Source organism: Parasteatoda tepidariorum, chromosome 2 (assembly GCF_982258835.1).
Source record: "Parasteatoda tepidariorum strain Cologne lab strain chromosome 2, Ptep-v5.0, whole genome shotgun sequence".
Lineage (NCBI taxonomy): Eukaryota > Metazoa > Arthropoda > Arachnida > Araneae > Theridiidae > Parasteatoda > Parasteatoda tepidariorum.
Window position 1 is genome coordinate 67388729 of NC_141756.1, and position 19826 is coordinate 67408554.

The following is a 19826-nucleotide window of genomic DNA, read 5'->3' on the forward strand; positions in this document are numbered from 1 at the left end:
TGATTGCAGGAATTGAATTTTATCATAAATTTCAGAATATAAGATATTCAATTGAATTAAATTATCTCTATTTTGATTTTATATTTATTCTGTTCTGCTCAAATTTTAAAAATTTTAATTTCGAATTCTATATCGTTACTGGCAACTTGTTAAGTAATAGCATACCATGTTAGAAATTTCTTCGAAAAATGGTTGAATAACAGTTTAATTGTTATTTTACTACATTCAAACAGTTAAAAAAACATAATTAAATTAGTATTTAAACTGTTATCCGTGAGAAAAAACCCGATTATTAACTGCTTTCACCTAATACGGTTTAACAACCAGAATTTTTTCGGCAAACTAAGCCCAGATAAAAAAGCCGCTTAACCTGGGCACATATTGTAGTCTAGAGGGCTAATCTGCCAATCTCAGAAGCGACAAAACCAGATTTTGAGTCTTATTGTTGACACCACAATATTTTCTCCATTCGAACACACGACGGGTTCCCAGTGTGCTGAAGCCTCCAATTTTCGACCCTAGACTATTAAGATACTATACTCTTCTTCAAGCATAGATGATAGCACCATAAATCTGCTTTATGCAAAAAAGTTTAGTATTCCCCCTCTTATACGGTAGGTGAAACAATCAAATAAACTAGTTAAATCACTTTCCACGGTTCATTTGATTAAACGTAATTCAGCCACAACCTAACTTCAAGGCTCACTAACTAAAGAAAAGCCTACTCTAATGTCCAGTTAAATGTCTTTTTTTAAGTTGTGAAGCCATGTTAGGTCTAAATGGTTAAAAACTGCATGGTTTTGTATTTTTTAACCATAATAGTTGCAAACGATTTTAAAACGATAAAGGTAAAAAATGTTCTTTACCATAAACTTCTGCTCATAATTTTTCAGTAATTTTCGAATGAAAATTCTAATAGTGTATCCTAATGATTAATTAACAAATAAGTATTCTTTTAAATGCTAATTAATTAATTTTCCTATATGATATAGAGCACGCCTAGTAAAAAGTACGGTTGAAACGATCAGAATATGTTGAAATTTAACATGCCCCAGGCTCTATAGGAACACGAAAGAGCTTGGTAATTTTTACCGAAGCACTTTAAAAACCATTTATTTGTTTTATTTTTCAGTTTAAATTTTTTAATAAGTGAGTTGTAATAAGAACTATAATTTTAAATACCAGAATTTCTGAAAAACCGTTACCATGTGATAGCAAAAGGTTTCAAATGAATGGTATAAATACTGCGTATTTTAGTTTTACTATCTAAAAATATGAAATATTTATATATATTTCTCCTACACGGCGACAAAAAAAAGCCGTATTACAACTCCCCGAATGGCAACGCTAGGAAATCGACCAATGATTGCCGCTAAAAATGTCACATGCCAGATCTAGCTGAAGTGGCTCAACATATACTGCTTTTAAAAACGGAAACTGAAATAGCCTGAGAGAGCATCAGCTGCGGCAATCTCATACTATTAAGCTAGGCAGAAGTGAGTAGTCTTTGTCTATAGATCTCTATTTTAGTATTTTGTCGAAAGCACTTTTTTTCACGAATTCATATATTACGAATTTATTTGACGATTTTTGATTTATATCACGAATTTATTTGTTTTATTATAGTTATTAGTTATTCATTGAAAATTGAGTCTCAGTCATGCTGTTACGCTTTAAGATTTTATACTATGGCACATTTCTAATAGGTTTAACGAATTACATGCCATTTATTTGAATTCAAATTTATTTTAATGACTTAGTATTTACTAAAAAGATGTAATTTTTTTTTTAAAAAAAAGTTGTTATATGGATTTGAATGATTGTTTTGAATTCTTAGAATTTTGTGCATTTGCAATGTACCTAAGTTAGTAGCGAGCGAAGTGAGCTTGGTTTGCGAAGCAAACCATATAAGATTGCGTAGCAATTGTCGGGGGTTGGTGAGCGTTAGCGAGCAGGGGGAGCCGACCACTAGTATATATAAAAATACTTAATCTTTTTCTTATAAATTTTTTTACCAGAAATATTATTACTATAAAGTACGGTAATTTTACCAGAATGTTTTTCTCGTGTATTTTATCATCCCAAGCTAATATAGAACAAGCTACCATAAATTGAAAACACTGCTTTATAAGTAGAAATATGCATTTTTGAACAAATGTTAAATATTTTTGTTTACAGTATTTTTATATAACATTACTTTTTCAAAATAATATTATATTGTCACTTTTCTACCTCTAGTAATATTGAAATAATATTTATCGTATTTTTGATTAGATTGAAATGCAAAACAGCAGAGTTGTAAAACAGTTTCACAATAGTGTCTGGAATCCGGGTAGCTGACACGAATAAATAAATTAATCTTCATTGTATTATGTCAAAATATTCGTAACTTATTTGGACGTTAGTCCAAAATTCAAATTTAAGATTGTTATAAGGTAGGTCAAAATCTAATATTTTTTTTGGTTGAAAAAAATAAATAAATAATGCATTTTTTAATAAAATAACCTTTAAAAATTAAAATCAATCTTTAAAAATTATCGTAGCAAAAATAATATTCTTTGGTTCGGTGAAAATTTTAATTATGTAAAAGTTGGAGTCAAAGTTATAGTTTTGTCAACTTTAGAGTAAATGAAGTCTGGAGTCGTATCAGCTATCGACTCTAGACTTCTAATCAACACTATGAAATTATGCATAAACAGAAAAGCATACGCCGATAAACTATTATAGCGCTATTATATTTTCATTTTCTTTTTTAATTCCTTTCCCGACGGCTTTAAATTATTTTATTTTATAACTGTCGTTGAACAGCTGACCCAATTTTGGGTTTACAAATATTAATGTTCAACTTCTAATCTTATAATTTTAAACTCAATCTAGAAAACAAGGGAACTCCTATATCGAATACTGGGAGAAATTTAAAGTTGTGTAGGACTTTTTGATAGAACTAACCAGCATTTGAGTTACATGGAGAGGAAAGCAACGAAAACCTCCCGTGGTTAGCATGACGGCAAAGGAACACTAACCCATGATTCGTCTACCACTGAGAATATTTTACGTCCTTACTGTGTTCGGTGCGAGCCAGATGCGGAATCGACCAGTCATTGCTGGGATTCGAACCCGGTTGACCTCATTGGGAAGCGGGTGGTCTATCCTCTGAGCCACTACAGCTAGCTTTAAGTTATTTTTATTTCTAACCATCGTTAAACAGCCGAACCAATTTAATGGGTTTGTGGCAACTAATGTTCAACTCCGTAGCCTTGTAATTTTGAACCCTATTCAGAAGACAAGGGAACTCCTGGATTGAGTATTGGGAGAAATTTTTCCCCTATGAAGGACTTTTTTGATAGAGCCAACCCACATTTGTGTTACATGGAGAGTTACACCATGAAAACCTCCCACGGTTAGCCTGACGGCAAGGGGATTGTAAGACATGATCCGTCTACCACTGAGGATATTTCACGTTGGCACTATGGTCGGCGCAAGCCGGATGCGGAATTCGTATCGACTGGGATTCGAACTCGGATCATTCAGATTGTAAAAATATTTAAACATCAAGGAACGTGCGAAAAAGTCTTAAATAGATTCTTCAGCAGTTTAATTTAATACAGTTTAATTTAATAGCAGTTAACTAATGCTAAACCAAAACGAAAAGTAGTTTATTTTTCAATTTCATTTCTCTTCGAAAATTGACAAATTGAAAATTTTAAAGGATTTTTAAGATCAGCCTCTTCAAATTGCTTCTTCAAATAAATGTCCAAATTTCAAGACCATAACAATATGGTTATGGAGTTATGAGAGATTCAAGAGAGCATTCCGACTCAGAGACAAGGCGATAATACTGAGCAAAGAAAAGAAAGTTGAGAAAAAACAATCAATGATAAAAAGTAAAAATTGCTTTCAAAGTTTATATTAGAACTTTGATAGCCATGTAACTCTTTGATATAAAGCCACTTAACGTTTCAAAAAAAATAATGAATTATAAGGGTAAACTGGAAATTGAATTATTTTTCGAGAAATCATAGCTAAGTCTCAATACAAGTATAATGAGTAAGGTTTAGTCTCCATTGTAAAAGGAAGAGGTCTAATGGCAGTAGATTATAGAAATTACTCTCTAAATAAGTTTCTTTCGTTCTAGATAAGTTTCACTGTTTTTTTTTGCTGTATTTTTTAAGATGAGTTTAAAAAAAAATCATGCTGAATTTAAAAGTTATTAGGTATAAATATATTATAAACGGTTTATTTATAAAATTTATTATATATCTACGCCTATTAACTCATAAAAACTATATAATTCATAAACTTTTATGTCTAATCACTTGGCTTGAATTTTTCATACGATTCAGCATAAGAAAAATACATTAAAAATAATACCTCATTACTAATTGTTTAAATTAATTGTACTTTCATTATTAAAGTTCAAGTTTCTCCCCCCAATCAGCATTCGACCCCCCAAGTAAACTTAAGATGGCAGGTAATAATCATCTCGTGGATGGGGGCTAACTTAGAACAACCATATTAAGCCTGAATCAGCAGCTTTTAAAAGAATTTAATTTCAAAACTCCCCTTAATAGATGTATTTATTGCACTAATTCACATGCTTTCTAAGTTCTAAACGATCGATTTCAATCTATTCTAATATTAAGTGCTAACTTTCTAAAAAAATTATGTAAATGTTAACTGTAAAATGCTGACTTGCTTTTTAACATTCTGTGTAATGCAATTGTGTGACATGTAAAATCACATTACGTTCTTTTCGACGATTGCTTTTCATTGTTCTTGTTCTGTTCTACGCAGAACAAAATTAAGAGAAGGGCTTACTGACATTGTAGCCCCAGGCCCTCAACTTTTTAAGGACCCCACAAGAGGTCTCTATGGTTTGGAATATGAAATTGATGTGTGTATTTTATTGTTTTATGTTGTTAGTTTTGAAAGAACAAAAAACACAAACTCTCTTCTTTTCTAAGTTCTTTAAAACAAGGTTAACACGAATTCAAATTCGTAAAGAGTTTCAATATTTCTCAGTATAGGTTATGAAGATTATATATAGATAGTTTTGTATAGGTAGAGTGTCAAGTTACATATCCTAGACTCAGCATACCTTAATCCAATTCTGGTTTTACACAAATGTTAATCATTGGCAGTAAAGTTAATAAATTGTATCTGCTCGCCTCTGAATGAGTTGACACAGGTTCAATTAATGGTCAGTTGATCGACAGGTCCAATTGGTCGATACGGCTCCCACAACCTCCCATGGTTAGCCTAACCGAAAGGGGACTCTAACCAATGATCCATTTTGACTGAGGATAACTTACGTCAACACTGCGGTTGGTGCTAAATTCGTATCGACCAGCCTTTGCTGGGAATCGAACACGGTTCACCTCATTGGAAGGCAAACGGACAGGTGATTTATTTATTATTACTATTATTCTTTATAAATCATGCCAACTGACAAATAAATAGAGTTCTTAAAAAACGAATTTTTTCACCAGCTAGAGATGTCTAATGTAAAGAGTTTCCAGCTTTCTTTTTTTTAAAATAAATTTTCAACAAGGTAAATAGTAAAAGTACACACCGTGTTGCACACTTATTTATATATATATACTAGCTGACCCGGCAAACGTTGTTTTGCCATATGATTCATTTCTAGAGTATGAAAATATATCTTATTTATTGTAAGTGTGTGCGTATGTGGTATGTGAGTGGTAGTGGCATGGAGCACTGTGAACGATGACGGAAGGTGAAAATAACAACACACCAAATAATAATTTTTTAAATTTATTGTAACTTTTTTTTATAAATTATATATACAACTAATTCTGAAAATATTAGTAAACAATATTAATCTCTTAGTGCAATGGAGTGTACAATATTTTTTGTCATTCCGTCTTTTGCTAACACAAATAAACTGGATGGTTTACCCACTCGAGAGCATGCCACTTATAATTGTCCGTGTGAAAAACATGGTGTGCTCAAATCTAAGACACAAACAGACATTGTTTGGCTTTGAGATTTATTAATAGTCATTGCAAATGCCAATCTAATGGGGAATTGAATGCGTTTAAATTGAATTGGCACATCTGTGGGTATAATAGGGATTCGTGGAAGTAATACACTTTCACCCCGGAATTTTCCATTTAAAATAATGACTTCGATAACTCTTAAAATAATGACTTTCGTTCATTAATTTTTTAACGACCAATCGCGTGCCGTTGCACAGCTGTGGTGGGTTCAAATTACGAAGCAAAATAAGAGATCCTACTTTAAGTACTAAATTATGCGGTGGCATGCCTGGTAAATCCAATGAATTTAAAAACTCTGTTGGAAAATATGCAGCTTCCATAGGATCGCAAACTGCATCAACGGATTTGTATGTCACCATGTTACCTGGCAATAACTGTTGAATTTTCAGATTCAATTCGTTGACGTCCACATTTTTTGCTGCTAAAATCGCCCTTTCTGCAAGCCACTCATGATTAATGTATTGCGTGTGTAAATCGGGAAATATAAGGTTAATGAGAGCATCTTTTGAATCAATGATTGTGCAGAAATCCTCCGGTAATTTTATGCATCCTGTCTCATCCTTGGTAACTTTTCCATCACCGATATCTAGCAATTGTTTTGAGAATGTTTCAGCAGATGGATCCTGAAGCATTTGGACTCGCATAGTTACTGTTAGTTGAACTTTTTCAACATTATACCACAGTGGAGATGATTTCAAGCAAGCATTGATCTCATCAGCGTACGTTGAACGCGGAATGCCGGGAAGTGTTTGCCTGAAATCACCTGAAAGGAGTAGCAGAGTGCCGCCAAATAATTTGTCATTGTTCTTTATATCTTTCAATGTCCTATTCAACGCCTCAAGCGAATGTTTGTGTGCCATTGTGCATTCATCCCAGATGATAATTTTACAGTGTTTCAACACTGTGGTCATAGACGATTGCTTTTTTATGCTGCACGCTGCGTCCGGGTTGTTTTGAATATTTAGTGGCAGCTTAAATACTGAATGAGCTGTTCTGCCTCCATCCAATAAAGTTGACGCAATGCCAGATGATGCAACGGCCAACGCGATGCCATTATTTGATCGTATTTCAGCGAGAATTAGCGAAATAATAAATGTTTTGCCAGTTCCACCTGGTGCTTCCAAAAAAAAATACACCTTGCCGAAACTGCGAGCATAATGCGGTCATATATGTTCCTTTGTTCCTCATTCATCAGTGGAACATTGCGAGTCACAATAGCTGCCATTTCTACTGTATTGTAATGAAGTTCACGATTCATGTCATTGTTTAAAAAATCAGATGCACTTCGATTTGGCGAAAGCATACCGAAATGACTGAGAGGCAAGTTGGCAATAGTAATGCAAAGATCCTCAATAGCAATCAGTGCTTCATTGTACATAGCATCTCTGAATGCTATCGTAAGATCGTTACAACGTGTGCGATGGTGATACAGTATATCATCAGTCATCGAATCTTTGTGATTATCCCATAAAGTTTCTATTCTGCCCGGGAAACATGTAGTTAATACTATAGCGAATAGTACACGAATTTGCTTAGCAGTACAGTTCAATGCTGCTTCAGCAAGCATACATTCCCACTGGTTGTCATCTTCCAGCAAGCCGAGTGCAAGGCATGCATCTTTATACGTTGGATGCTGATGCCCATCGACTTTACGTATATCGCGAAATGACAATGAGCCGGTGACATTAACCAACAACAGTCGAAGATAAAAGCACTCAGTCTGCCTTGGATTGACTGTAAATACTCTCCCCAAGGCGTTTGATTTGAATAAACCGGGACATGCTTCAACCGGTGTGCCTTGCTTGCGGGATATCCATTTTTTTGTTTGAGACCATATGAAATAGTGTGGTACTTCTGAGTAAAGTAATGTCCGTGCAAAAGCACCAAAAGCATCAGCACGATTACACAATTCAAAAAATTCGGTGAGTGTAGTTTTTGGTGGATTTATAGCTCGGTCAATCGCTGTCTCGTTCGTGAAATATACGCGCTGACCGTTTTCAAGATGGACGGCTAAATGAATAACGGTTGGATCCCGTTCATGAATTGGGAAACCAAAGATACGCCAAACTGCTTCATTGGAGCTGATGTACCGGCCAATTTGGTACAGCGTTATTTCATCGTTGTTATTCACTGGAGGGGCAGTCACATTGGTATTTTCAACTCGAAATAATGCCATATCACTGCCTTTATTCACATACTTGCAAATATATTTGATGCTCTTCGCTGAACTACAAAACTCTACATTAATATGAGCTTGAAATGTTTTGCTCAGTAGAGGTGAATAAGGCACCACCCAACGATTGTCAATGTCAATGTCGATGTTGCTGAGATTTTTAATAAACGATTGTCCGCCATTATCGGAATTTCTTCGACGATATATTGGATATCAGTCAACATTTGTGATCGTATCGTTAGTGAAATTTTTAGGAAACCCTTTGGTACATTTTACATTTGCCATACACGGCGATAAACGATTAAAATTGCCGCATGGGCCATGAATCATGTTAACTGTAACAATATCAAACAGCAATTAATCAGTAGACGGATTTGGAATTTCCGCAGAAATTACACTATCGATTTCTTCAGGACGTATTTTGTTGATTAACCAAATCAAAATGTGCGCATGAGGTAATCCCCTCTTTTGCCATTCAACCGAATATATCCAGCAACGTGTAGGACCAAATACTTGTAATTTCGTAATGAAACTTATTAGAGACTTTAACTTTTGTCTGAATACACGTGCTGTAATGTCATGACGATGTATTGCATTTTGGCAGGGAAAAAGCAATGATGTAATCTCTGGCCATTTAGGATTACACGTGAACGTGATAAACAAACACGGTCGTCCGTACTCGCGCACGTAAGCCAGAGCATCCTGGATATATTCTTGCATATGACGTGGACTGCCTATATACGATGATGGTAGAATGACCGAGTTACCAATTTCGGCGGCATCGGCGCTGCTGACAATAGCGTCTCGCAAGTGAATGTATTCTTCAGCACGCAGCTGTTGTTGATTATATCGCAAGTATCGTAGTTGTTCACTCTCTATCTTCACGTACATGTCGACCATGAATTGTTGACAAAGCTCACGATATCGTAGAATGATGTTGTCCTGACCGCGTCTATTCATCAACTGATACGCATAATAATCCTTCGCACTAACATTCTTGTTTGTTTCGGCTCCTGTAATAATATATACTAATAAATATAATTATAAATAAATAATAAAAATATAATTATAAATAAATAATAAAAATATAATTATAAATAAATAATAAAAATACAATTATAAATAATTCATGAATAATTATAAATCATTAATAAATATAATTGAAATTAATTAACATTAGTTTAGTTTGATAAATTGAAATTAATTAAGTTCTTTGTTAAATGAGTAATGTTCAAGTCCACAATGAATGAAGTACCTGTTGCGGGATCACGTTGTTTAATATTTACGCAATATCCATCTTGTCCCTTCCAAAAAATTAGCGGATATTGGAGAGCGTCATATGAACGGTGTGTTTCAGCAATGAACTGGAGATTATTATTTCTTCTACGAATCACGATTTGTCGTGCAGTTGTTCGATCGCCAACCATGATTCCAGCAACGTCGTCAACAACAGGTGCATTGAATCTACGAATATGCTCTCCAACAGGTGTTTTATCAGGGCTGATGACAATAGCGTGATGATCACTTTGTAATTTAGGCAAGTGTGATTTGAATATTTTCAATAATTCATTGTGCTCATTCAATAGAGCGTCCAGCTCACCAACGATGCGTTTGGCAAAAAATGAATTGAGGTGATTGTATTCACAACGTGCGTCTACGCGCACATCTTTGCCGCCCATGAAATAGATTTGCAAAAATTTATGCGCTTCGTTTGGCATTGGCAGCAATGAGCCCACTTTGTGATAAATTTGACCTTTGACTTTAAATGTTGAATTAAATTGTTGACCATATACCGTATTATTTTTAACTATTTCTGTTGCTCCGAATGATGTCATTTGGAAACAGGAATTGAATGTCCGAATTGATTTCAGGAACACATTTGAATCTGGATTCGTGCCAAACAGTAAACCCTTTAATGGTTCAGGTGGTGTATCAATTACATGTAGTTGTACCTTTCCTGATGAGCAACACATCCCGGCTGACTCATTTTTGAACTTAAGAGCATTGCAATGCAGGCATTCCTTGTCCATAGCACCAATTATGACTTTTGAATGAGCATAATATTCAACATTAGGCTCATACTCGAATGCTAGGCGCAGGAAAGACTGAGAGTTAAAAGATCGATGTGCCTGTTGGCGTTGTTGTTCATTTACTCTTAGTCTGTTAAATGTGAGTCGGCGCGATCGTCTTTGTTCCAATCTTCTTTCTTCATTTCGGTCAGCTCGTGCATCTTCTGATTCTACTTGATGCAATCGTGCCATGCTCTCACGTGCATCAGTATTGTCTTGCTGGATTTGTTCTGCGTTTCTTTCGGCTCTTGCATTCTGCATGAATGTAGCTTGACATGTTTTACGGCCCAAAGAAGCCCCTCTACGTCGTTTTGGCATTGTTTGCTGTTAAAAAAAATTAAATTACTTAATGATGAAAAAAAGTATTATGTATTTATTTATATTTTATTTAAGTTATAATTCTTTTGGAGCGTTTGGATGAGAGTAAACTTTGTGAGCTGCGCGCGCAGAAAACGACAGGATAAAGTTAGCCATAGAATGAAATTAATTAAAAATATATATTTTTACTTAAATAATACCTTTTTGATTGATTTTAATATTTATATTTGATCATTACAGCATTTTTATTATTTTAAATTTTTTTCCATACGCCAAAAAAGTATAACTTCTAACGCATATACATAAGTACACACACACTTTTTTAATTTAACATACTTTTCATGATATTTCTCTTTTGAAATAACAGAGCAGAATTACTCTTAAAATCAATAATTGTATCAATTATTCATAAAATAGGAATGAATAATGACAGCTCTTCAGATTAATAAATTAATAAAAATTTACTTGAGAATAACACTTAAATAGTAAAATGATATTTGTAAACGTATGATGAAAAACAGCATAGTAGTAATGTGTTTATTTATCTTTTATTACTTAACCTACCTTTCACAATATTTTTCCTTCAGAATAATACAGTAGAAATACTCTTAATATTAATAATTATTATTAATATTTACAGCACTGCAAATTAATAATAATTACACGGAAATGATAATTTGAAACGTCACAACGGCGTTCGATGTACAAACAATAATAATGGCCGAAATTTTTCCGAAAACTGCGTGAGAAGTGAGATACTGCTTATTGCAAACCTGCCAACTTTTAATCCTTTTGAGGATGATTTTACCCTGCTGTAGTTAATCGGAATTTAAATTATAATTTTAGACAGGAATATTCGCTGTATTTAAATCAAGCTTATGCGTACTTCTACAATAGTATTACATATTAATATATATGCTTAATTTTTTTAAAAATAGTAGTGGATCAAAAAGATAATAAATTAAGTTTATAAATGCAAGGAATATATAGAAAGCATACATTTTGCTACTAATTGAAATAAAGAAATAAAATTCTACCTGGTTGTCGTCTTCCAGCAAGCCGAGTGCAAGGCATGCATCTTTATACGTTGGATGCTGATGTCCATCGACTTTACGTATATCTTGAAATGACAATGAGCCGGTGACATTAACCAACAACATTCGAAGATAAAAGCACTAAGTCTGCCTTGGATTGACTGTAAATGCTCTCCCCAAGGCGTTTGATTTGAATAAACCGGGACAACGGCCTTCATCGGTGTGCCTTGCTTGCGGGAAGTCCATTTCTTTTTGTTTGAGCCCATGTGAAATAGTGTGGTACTTCTGAACAGAGTAATGTCTTCCAAAGTTGTGACAAACAGCTTCATTGGAGCTGATGTACCGGCCAATTTGGTAGAGCGTTATTTCGTCGTTGTTATTCACTGAAAAAGCGGTCACATTGGTATTTTCAACTCGAAATACTGCCATATCACTGCCTTTATTCACATACTTGCAAATATATTTGATGCTCTTCCTTTAAGGGCGAGCATAAGTATTAGAGTTTAAAGTGAATTGTTGCAACGTGCGTGAATATTACTTTTTGATTTATCAGGTTTCTATGTCTAGTTTGGATTGGAATATGATTAAATAAAGATATATTTAAAATATACGTTAAATCTGTCCAAAAAATGAAAAAAAAATTAGTTATAAACCTATTCTCATACCTACTGAATATACATATAAAATTTCATCAAAATCGGTCGAGCCGTTCAGGAGGAGTTTAACCACTAAAACTGTGACAAGAGATTTTTATATATATACTAGCTGACCCGGCAAACGTTGTATTGCCATATGAATTATTTCTAGAGTATGAAAATATATCTATATTATATAAAACGCTAATACGTATGTATCAATAAAACCGATGATATTTCTTTTCTTGCGTTGGCAACAGTTTTCATTTTTAATTGATAGGATTCGGCGCGCAAGAGCACGTAGTGAGCATCATATGGCTAATCTATATTATATAAAACGCTAATACGTTTTAATTGATAGGCTTCGGCGCGCAAGAGCACGTAGGGAGCATCATACGTCTAATCGGGTGAGTTCTCACCGAATTATCAAAAAAATTCTCACAAAATTATCTTCATCGAAGCCGATGCTTTACATCCGGCGTTCAGTACTATTTCATATTGCTTTACAACACATGGTTTTAGCCCTCTGGTGGGAAAGACTTTAAAACAAAACTTACAACAGTTACTTTACTCAACAACTGAAATTTAGAATAGTGTGATTAGGAAAAATATGCGAACTGTTTGCAATTTCAAATTAATATTGAAATGCACAGGTTTAGAATTTTCTACAGTGAAAAGTTTTCGGAACTTCAGTGTTTAAAAAGTATACAAAAGCTAGACGTTAAGAACGTATCCAATGAGCGAGCAAAGCGAGCATCGAACTGTGAAAGCAGTTTCGGGGGTTGGAGAGCGCCAGCGAGCAGGGGGCGAAGCCTCCTAGTCCTATTTATTGTGTGTGCGTATGTGGTATATGAGTGGAAGAGGCATGGAGCGCTGTGAGCGATGACGGAATGTGAAAATAATAACACACCAAATAATAGTTTTTTTAATTTATTGTAATTTTTTTTTATAAATTGTGTATACAACGAATTCCGAAAATATTAGTCAATATTAATCTCTTAGTGCAATGGAGTGTACAATATCTTTTGTCATCCCGTCTCTAGCAAACACAAATAAATTGGATTGTTTCCCCACTCGAGAGCATGCCACGTATAATTGTCCGTGTGAAAAACATGGTGTGCTTAAATCTAAGACACAAACAGACATTGCTTGACCTTGCCATTGCGAATGCTAATCTAATGGGGAACTGAATGCGTTTAAATTGAATTGGCACATCTGTGGGTATAATAGAGATTCGTGGAAGTAATATACTTTCACCCCGGAATTTGTCATTTAAAATAATGACTTCGAAAACATTGCTCTTTAATTTTTTAACGACTAATCCCGTGCTGTTGCACAGACGTGGTGGGTTCAAATTACGAAACAAAATAATTGGAGATCCAACTTTGAGTGCAAAATTATGCGGTGGTATGCCTGATAAATCCAATGAGTTTAAAAACTCTGTTGGAAAATTTGGAGCTGATGTGCCGGCCAATTTGGTACTGCGTTATTTCGTCGTTGTTATTCACTGGAAGAGCAGTCACATTGGTATTTTCAACTCGAAATACTGCCTTTATTCACATACTTGCAAATATATTTGATGCTCTTCTTTTAAAGGTGAGCATAAGTATTAGAGTTTAATATGACTTATTGCAACGTGCGTGAATATTTGATTTATCATGTTTCTATGTCTAGTTTGGATTGGAATATGATTAAATCAAGACATATTTAAAATATACGTTAAATCTGTTAAAAAAATGAAAAAAAATTAGTTATAAACCTATTCTCAGACCTACTGAATATACATATAAAATTTCATCAAAATCGGTCGAGCCGTTTAGGAGGAGTTTAACCACTAAAACTGTGACAAGAGATTTTTATATATATAGATATATATATATATATATATATATATATATATATATATATATATATATATATATATATATATATATATATATATATATATATATATATATATATATATATATATATATATATATATATATATATATATATATATATATATATATATAAATATATATATATATATATATATATATATATATATATATATATATATATATATATATATATATATATATATATATATATATATATAAATATATATATATATATATATATATATATATATATATATATATATATATATATATATATATATATATATATATATATATATATATATATATATATATATATATATATATATATATATATATATATATATATATTTATATATATATAAGAATACAAAAGAATAAAAATAAAATTATCAATTTTTATTTTTTATTTATTTTAGGTAATTAAAATATACCAATATGTCATTCCCTCACTTGTCCCCACTGCTGATTTAAAAAAAGAAAAAAATTGTTTCTGAAATACAAAATTTTTTTTTACAAATTCGTGTTTTTTATTTCAGAATACTAAAATATAGAATTAAGAAAATCAATTTTAAATTGAATTTCTGATAAAAATATTAACACAGCACTATTTTAAACTTTGTCCCCAGTGTTTCGCGTCATTCCCTCACAACAATGTTCTTATCACCTGCAATCTTCTTAGAATAAAAATATTTTAATAAAAACTTCAGAAGTTAACAACTGGCATCATAGAACAAAATTGCAGTATGTTTCCATTTTCAACTTAAAGAAGCTTTGCTGTGGAATACATTTGAATGAATCAAACCAGGTAAAATTTTTTACATTTGTCATTCCCTCATGTCATTTTTTAGAGTAAAATAAAATACAACTTCATCGAGAAAGTGGATAATTATGTGTTGCTTTCTTGTGTGAATATAATTGCATGTGATTGACTTCAGAAATTCATTAGGCCTAACTGTTATTTTCAAATTTTATTGAATTCGTCATTCCCTCACTTGTGTATAAAGTGAGGGAATGATTCAAGATGAGTATATTATAAAAATTTTTTTGTTCAATCGTGCCAGCCAATTTTATTTCCCAAACCTGTAAAAACTATTAAATATATAAGACTAAATTATAATAAATATTAGATATACTTAGTATGTTATCATTTTCAAACTTTAGGTAGATGTAACTTAAGATAAAAACATGTATTAAAAGATAAGAAATAAAATAATTGAAAGATACATGTAAGATAAAAACATGTATTAAAATAAAATATCATTCCCTCACTATTAGTGTCATTCCCTCACTTTTTAAATAGTGAAAATAATTAATTTACTTATTAATTAATTTGAAAAATGAATTAAAAAATTAATAAATTAATTTATTAAATTAGTTAATTTATTTTTTAATTTAATTAATTAATTATTAATCATTATAAATTAATAATTATAAATTAATTATATAAAAAATTAATTAATTTAAATATTAAGTATAATTTAAAGGATATATACTTTCTTTATAATGTCATTACATATTTCTATTAATATAAAAAGTTTCAGAGCTTTTTATTCACTTTACTTTTTTGGGATTTTATGAACTGAAAAATGACAGTTTTCGTGAGAATGACCCATATATATATATATATATATATATATATATATATATATATATATATATATATATATATATATATATATATATATATATATCTATATATATATATATATATATATATATATATATATATATATATATATATATAGCACAAGCAGTTTGTGGTGACGTAAAAAGCAAGATATAGAGCGGAAATACATAAATTAGGTTTGTTATATTTGATAAAAAAAGCAAATTTGTACTCAGTTTCAAAAGTTTATAAACTGAAAACTTCAAGAATTATAAATTTTGCTGTTGAAAATGTGCGAATTTTTTGTCCTTTATATTTTAATCAAAATATTGCAATCCATTTTTAACAAAAAATAGAACCTATAAATATTTTTTTCATTTCTCTCCAAAAAAACATTATAGAGGAAAACATATAAAAAAATAAAAGCAAAAAAAAAAAACAAATAATTAAAGCAAATTTCCAAGTTGCATGATCAGAAACTCTTAAGACTAATTTAAATCTTCAACATAATTTACTTTATATCAATTTTAATGTAAATAAGTTTATTTCCTTATTAAATAAACCATCAGCAGTTTTTAGTATTTTGCAAAATATTTCTGAAAATATTTTAGTTCTTAAAGAAACTAATGGAAGTTTTAAATTAGAAACTTCATTAATAAAGGATTAAGTTTTCTGAATAGTCCTTGGCTTAACCAAGAAAATCTATTTTGATGAGAAGAGAATTCACAAGCGAGTGTAATTAAGGAAAAGTTTCGTTAATGTTTAACTAAGACTTACTGGAATGAAAGGCTTAGCCAAATAAATCTTTTTTAAATATTGATTGCCGAAAGAGATTGTTTAATTTCCTAATTTATGGATCTTATTTGTATTTGGAGATTAGATGAAATAATTCAAAACAATGAGTTTAAATTTTAATTAGGGTTATTAAGAAATTTTAGGAAATAAGTTGAATGATAAAATAAGATAAAATAATGCGGTTGTTTCGTAATAACCCCTCTTAATATACATTTTTAGAATCTTTATAAAGCAATTATCCACAAAACAATGCACATAACGGGCCAACAATTAATTATGGTAAATAATTCATCTATTATTCGTTATCTGAATAGAATTTTCTTATTAGTGAGAAAATTCACCGAAAGAACTGAAATGTAATATCTTTCCAAATATGCTGTTGAACAACCTAAATAAATGTGTGAATTTTTTATTCCAAGTTAACACCAAATCGAGCTTTCATGAAATACAATTTAAAAGAAGTAATTTAAACCTAAACACTGAAAATTGAAAAAGCTCACACTAATCTTACTGGCTCATCACTTTATAACACCCGACCATGGACCTTGAACTCATTTTTAGTCCTATGTCTTTGAACCTTGACTCTTTTTAGTCTTTGAACCTTGACTCATTTTTAGAGCTATATCTTTGAACCTTGACCCTTTTTTAGTCTTTGAACCTTGACTCATTTTTAGTGCTATATCTTTGAACCTTGACTCATTTTTAGTGCTATATCTTTGAACCTTGACTCATTTTAGTGCTATATCTTTGAACCTTGACTCATTTTTTGCGCTATATCTTTGAACCTTTTTTCATTTTTAGTGCTATATCTTTGAATGGTAATGGTAGGAATTCTCCTTAGATTGATGCTGGTCAGACAACGTGGATAGCTCCTGAGCTGGTACCTCTTTCTCCAAAATGAAACACCACAACTAACATGAGGACAGATTTAATGCGTACTTTTCTGCTTATACACGTTGATTTTTTGTGAGCTGAGAGGGTCGAACTCACTGCCATCTGCTCTCCAAGAAGTGGTGCCTTAACCTACTGCTCCACCGGATTACATAATCTCACGCTCATCCGCACCATAGTTAGATTATTATCTTTTCTAAAATGATCAATGTTGATGCACTTTGGATTGTCTTTGAATTGTTTTAAATCGATGGAGTACGAGCTGGCATGAGTTTCTGATTGCCGTCAGTGCTGAAACATCTTTAGAAAGGAAAATTCGTCGTTAAAATACGGATGAATGCATTTACAGTCCCTGGCCAACTTATTAGACGCACTGTAAGATTCTATGTAAAATTTTAATTATCAGGTGATACTATACAACTTTATTGTTTTTATGTGACTGAAACCAGTTTGCACTTTTTAACGTTAGTGTATCAATTAGTTAAATTAGGCGACATATAATTTAAATTTAAAGACAGGACAAATTAGGAGATATATTATTTAATTATAGAATATGTATTACATCAAGCATTATATTAGTATATTATAATAATTAGATAATTAAATCAAGTCTAAGAAGATCAAGTCTTGAGAACGGGCACCTATTTTTAAGCGCTTGAAACATAATGACCTTTACCTCCCTTATAAGTTTTTGAGGAAAAAGAAGTTTTTATCAAGTATTTCTTGAAAATATTAATAGGTTTTATATTCAACCTGATGCGAATAATATTTTGTCAAAGATTAAAAACTTTTTTTCACATCTGACCCCCTTAAGTGACCCCTGTGCTTAGATAGTATAATAAATGAATAAATAAATGTATCATTTGATGATTTGACTGGTATTTCAAATTTAATCATCTAATTACTGCAAATTTTAAAAAACTCCGGTGGTTCTTTCTTTTATATTTAAAAAAATTCTAGATCAAATTACGTTAAAATATACTGGCCCACTAAGCGCTGAATCAGTAAAATCTAATTTTACCGTAAAATTTTATATCGTCAGTTTTATAGTAGTACTTATTTAATTACTATGACTTAGTGATTTTTAAGTTAATATTACTATATAAAAACACGGTATATCAGATTTTTTGCTCAGTAAAACTTTACGGCAAAAATGAGTTTTACGTTAAAAAATAAACGTTTAAAAAAAAGGGATAAAAAATTTCGTTAAAAAATACCGGCACTCAGAGTCCCGGTATTTTTTTGCAGTAATTTGATCTGGAAATTTTACACAGAGCAGTTTTTCGTGATAGTGGATATATAAGTACCTAAAAGCATATAAATGAATCTATAAGCATATAAATGAATATATAAGCACTTCTTATATCCATCCAGAAATTAAACATTTAATAGAGTTTTCCTGAGCTTCTTCGTTCCTAGAAATTAAATCAATATTTTGCTAATCAAAAACTTGTTAAAATACTTCTGAATTTATTACGATATTATATTACAGCTCTGATATACAATTTGTCAACGACATTTTTCAAAAATCGCTTCAACACTGCACGAATGTTTAATAAACTTAATAGAATATTAAATTGAACTATACTGTATTTTAGTTAAAATATAGTAACCAAAAATCAAGTTCGGCATTTGCGATAATATGGTTCAAGATATTAGCATATTAAGATTGCAGAAAATTTGAACGATATTATTGTTCGCAACTCTTTGAAAATATATTAAAGTGTAGTATATTGAACACAATATTAATAAAAATACAGGTTTACCTTCCCGAATAATACTTGATTTAACTATCCGATCTTTACGTTCTAGGAGTCAATCTTAATGGTTCGAGGGTGTAGCCCAAATGTGTTAATTAATTAGTGCAGACGATATTGTAAATTGTGAAATCAGCCAATAAAAGGTACTTTTTCTGAATAAACAAACACCTTTGGACACAGATGGATTCGTATTTTCGGCCCCCCAAAATATTGGGGGTAGCAGCAATCTGCAAAATATAGGTCCCATATTTTGGTTAGAAGAGCAATCCAAAGTTCGGATTCCTTAATGCTAATTTTAATTTCAGCGCATTTCGCCATATCTAGAAAATTTAAGTGAATTGAAATATTTTCGCACACAATTATAAAATTCATTTTTCCAAAGACAATTCCATGTTAACAAATAAATTTTTATAAACGTCTATTAATTTTTATTATTTTATTTAATAACAATCGAAAAAATTTAAATCGTAAATTATATACTACTTTTTATACCATTTTTAAGAATATAATTGCACATTGCGAAATACAAATAAAGTTAAATTTGTCGATTAGTTCCTAAGAAATCAATTTTTTTGAAATTTTTTTTTTTTTAAATTTGAATTCTCAAGAACCATTCGACCGAAATACGCAAAAAGTAAA